Raw genomic sequence first — 4,551 nt, 5'->3', positions numbered from 1 at the left:
CTTATTACAGTTAATCTCAAGGAGAGTGGAATTAATCTCCTCAATCGTAGGAATAGCACAAAGATCCATATGCACCATATGATTTCTCACATCTTCAAACAAAAATGCATCAATATCGCCCGTCGTCTCATGAAACTCAAAAAGTTTAGCAAAGTGTGACACAGCATTCTCCCCAATTTCCTCATCTTCAGTAATTCAATGCCCCTCATTGTTTTTTAATTCTCACAATGATGTTATTAGCTCTTCTTTGTTTGATATAAGCATGAAAATACTTAGTATTTCTATCACCTTGAGTAAAGTGAGTTTCCCCCTCCTTTTGTTGAAACATCTCCTTATCAGCATAGATTTTATTGTTTTGGTTCAATAGGTCATCTAATTATTTTTATTTGTTAAAATTTCATCCATTTCACACTATTAAATTTTTATGTTAATCAGCTTCTCTTCTAAGTTAGATACAAACACAACCTATTAAGATTTATATTTAATGTAGGGTTCGTGTAAATAGAAGTCTATAGACTTATTTGTAAATGTTGTAAGGCTTTAAAAAAGTTGAAGTGTTAATGAAATGCGTAAGTTCTATTTTTTTACAAAATAATTCTTTTTGGTATCAGAGCTAAACCTAGCTGAGATCTGCATATACATGCAGAGACGAGACGTGAAGCTGTTGCGGAGAAGAGGCGATTAGAGCTACCTAGGACGACGACGATGGGTGTGAAGAATTGCATGGAAGGGTCGCGATATAGCCGTGCCTACAGCTAACTGGGACGACAACGCGATCAAAGCTGCTGGGACGGAAACGACTCATATTACAGTTGCAATCGGAGCTAAGCAGGGAGGATGTGATAGGATCACCATGCTACAATCACGATTAGAGTTAATTGTGAAGGCACCGAGGAGATTGTGACGAGGAACAGGCGACACAGACGTCTGATTGGAGTTGGAGTTCACTGTGAGTCGTGATCGGGCTCTTTTAGCGAAACCTAAGAAATGGGAGTTGGTTTTGGGAGTCTTCTGCGGTCGACTTGTGCTCTGGGCAGGAAGTTACATGCAAGGCGAAGCTTTATTTATTTATTGTTTTTGTTTAGAGGAACGTCAGGATAATTTCATGTGAGGATGTCAACAAAAAAAGATGGTGCAAGATGTAAAGAATTGGAACTTCTGGATAAGATAGATCCTGCAAATCTGAAGGTCTTGCTCTGGCTCATACAGGGAGATAGCGTCTCGATGCGATCGACTACCTCAACACATGCTCCGACGCATGTGAAACTTGATATACCTCCTGTGAATCTGAAGCTCGATGGACTGACCGCCTATCTGAGTTGGTCACGTCGAATCGGAGGCTGCTCTGTCCGGAAGAGATTAGAAGGATACATGATGGAGGTTGACCAAAGAGTGCCAGTGTTAAGGGGGATGAGTGGAGGACCACACATGCATTGATTTACACCTGGCGGCTACTTAATTTGATGGTTTGATGGTTCCATCGATTTTAACATCAATTGATGGCATTTGGAAGGTTAATGACAACTAGGCAAAGCTGAAGAAAACCTATGTTGAGACTGAGAACCACATGAGGGTGTTTCAGATTCAACTTGACATAGAGACGGTAGTACAAGATGATAGATCAATTTAGGAGTACTCCATAGAGCTGTAGCGGTTATGGCAAGATCTTATTCACTTGTTGCCTATATCAAGTTGTGATGATCGAGAATGTAAGATGGGGGGGATCTTTGCACAGATAAAGGATTATGCAATTTCTGGCTCATTTGAACCCGGTCTTTGATCGGAGGAGATCTGTCTTCCTAGCCCAAGCAACAATTTCTTCACTAGATGAGGCCATCACCACGATGTTGAAGGAGAGTCGCATGAGGCTATACTTAGAGCCGAGTGGACTTTCAAGTACACGATCTGCTTTGGCTGCCTCGAGCTCAGGCATGGCAGGTGCGTAGGGGGTGACTCGTAGGTGCTAGAACTATGGAGGAGTGAGACACCTGAGCAAGGCTTCGTCGAAAGCCGCCTAAGGAAAGAGAAACGGGTGAAGCTGGACATTCTAGAAACTGTAGTCATAATCGTGAGGGCCAAAGGGGTGGACGAGGGAGTCACTGAGCAAATCTGATGGTAGCGGAGGACAAGGGAGAGATTGGGGTGGTCTTTACTGATGAAAATCACGAGCTTTTAGAGATGTTGAAGAGGAAGTAGAGATCGACGGGTGATATAACTGAGGATGTTCCCACTATATTGTCATCCAAGGGGAATATTGATATTTATGCCCACTCAGTCAAAGGTACTCGTGATACACATGTTATTGTCTCTATTTCCACCACAAAATCACTCTATACATGTGATAGGTGCTGCTATTGAGTTCTCTTCATATACTCACCTAGCAATCCCAAGAGCATTCAGACCACTGATGGCATAACACTGTCTGTTGTTGGTAAGGGTACCGTGAGATGTGTCAATTCTATCTTGTATGCGCCTGTAGATGTGACTTTTAGAGAGTTTTAACCATACTATACCTTGGAGGTGACCTCACCCTTTGGTTACTCGTCAGTTGTTGGAGGTATGAGGTGAGAGGGGGGAGTAGTGATGTTGAAAGATTGACACATGTGGGAACGATGCATTATCTTGTTTTGTTGGAAGGATCGACTAAGGAAGGGCTAGAAAATGAGCCCGAAGGTAGTTGGAGGGAGTTGAGGGTATATACAAGGAGAAAAAGGCAGAATGAGGGAATAGTGTTTGTCGTGCCACTTCTACCAACAAGTCCTTTATCTCAGTCTACTCCAACTCTTAGAACATCTACACTATCCACTTCAGAATCCGATTACACATGTTATATGATTCCTCTCTTATCCTCCTACTCCCATAATTTTGAGGAGGATCTCTCGCAGCAATGCAGGTCATCCTCGTAATCGTTATTCTCCTAATCATTTTTGCTTCTCATTTTACATTGCTCAGTTTGTCTCATACTCTAACATATCACTTTTACATAGAGAATTTATTGCATATTTGGACACTGCCTCTAGACCCAATTGTTGGCAGGTAGCTTAGAAGAATCCAAAGTGGAAGGCTGCAATGCTCGAGGAACTTGGTGCTCTCGACATGAACAGGACATGGGAGTTTGTGTTGCTACCAGCAAGTAAAAAACTCGAGGAACTTGGTGCTCTCGACATGAACAGTACATGGGAGTTTGTGTTGCTACCAGCAAGTAAAAAAATCAGTTAGGTGCAAATGGGTCTTCACAGTGAAAGATCGATGTCTACAATGTACGGTTGGTGGCGAAATGGTATAATCAGACGTATAACTCGATGAGACATTTGCACTAATGCTAAAGATGAGCACAGTCATGACACGTGTCTCTTTAGTTGTGAATAGTGGATGGAGTTTACATCAATTGGAATGTTTCTTCATTGGGATCTATTATAGGAGGTGTACATGGAGGTATCCCTAGGCTTCGACACGAACCAATAGTGGGCAAGGTATGTAGATTGAGAAAGTTGTATGGTTTGAGATAGACTCTTTGAGCTTGGTTTGACAATTTCAGGAAAACAATGACAAGCATGGGTTATTAGCAGATTAATGTTGAACACGCAATATTCTTTCGACGAAAGGGTGGTCACATTACTATTCTTGTTGTTTATGTGGATGATATGATTGTCATTGGGGATGATGAGGGAAAGATTGCTCAACTGAAGGCAAGTTTGGGTTCAGAGTTTGAGGTGAAGGACCTGGGACGGCTTAGATACTTACTCGGAATTGAGGTGGTCGCGGAGCAAAGATGATTGTTCTATCTCAAAAGAAGTATGTGCTTGAGTTGCTCAAAGAGACAAGCATGTTGAGATGCAAGCTTGCAGTTTCACCAATTAATCAAAAGGAAAAATTGAGCGTAGAGACAATGGCCAGTTGATCGTGAGAGGTATCAGGTTGGTAGGTCATCTCATCCATCTGAGTTGCACTCGTCCCAACATATTATTTGCAATAAGTATGGTGATTCACTACATGCATGATCCGAGAAATGGTCACTTGAATGCAGTATATCAGATTTTGTGGTACATGAAGAGTGCACTAAGCATTGAGGGCTATTGTGACTTAGGCTGGGTGAGCTGTATGGATGACAGGAAGTCAATGTCTGGATATTGCATGTTTGTAGGGGGCAACTTGTTCTCTTGGAAGAGCAAGAAATAGTCAGTAGTAGCAAGGTCAACAACAGAGGCAAAGCATATGCCATGGCTTTAGCAGTTGCTGAGATGATGTGTGGCTGAGAGCCTTGTTGGTAGTGCTCAAGATGGACCAAGGAGCTAAAATGAAATTGTGGTGCGACAACAAGTCTGTGATCAGCATTGCCAACAACCCAATGCAACATGATAGAGCCAAACATGTGAAGATTGATAGGTTCTTCTTCAAGGAAAAACTGAATAACAGTCTACTGGAGCTAAGTCATGTAGGCAATAGAGAACAAGTGGTTGACTACCTCGCCAAAGGATTTGCTCACTAGATTTGTCTAAGTTCTGAGACAAAATGAGCTTAGTGGATATCTTTTGCCTATCTTGAGGGGGA

General features: G+C 42.1%; 1 protein-coding gene across 1 annotated transcript in view; it reads left to right on the top strand.

Annotated features, from left to right (window-relative positions):
• Window positions 1-4,551, top strand: part of LOC110019520 — a 72,741-nt gene that overhangs the window by 66,186 nt on the left and 2,004 nt on the right.

Source organism: Phalaenopsis equestris, unplaced genomic scaffold (assembly GCF_001263595.1).
Source record: "Phalaenopsis equestris unplaced genomic scaffold, ASM126359v1 Scaffold000060, whole genome shotgun sequence".
Lineage (NCBI taxonomy): Eukaryota > Viridiplantae > Streptophyta > Magnoliopsida > Asparagales > Orchidaceae > Phalaenopsis > Phalaenopsis equestris.
Note: the sequence above shows the minus strand (reverse complement) of the source record. Positions and strands in the feature narration are given on the sequence as shown.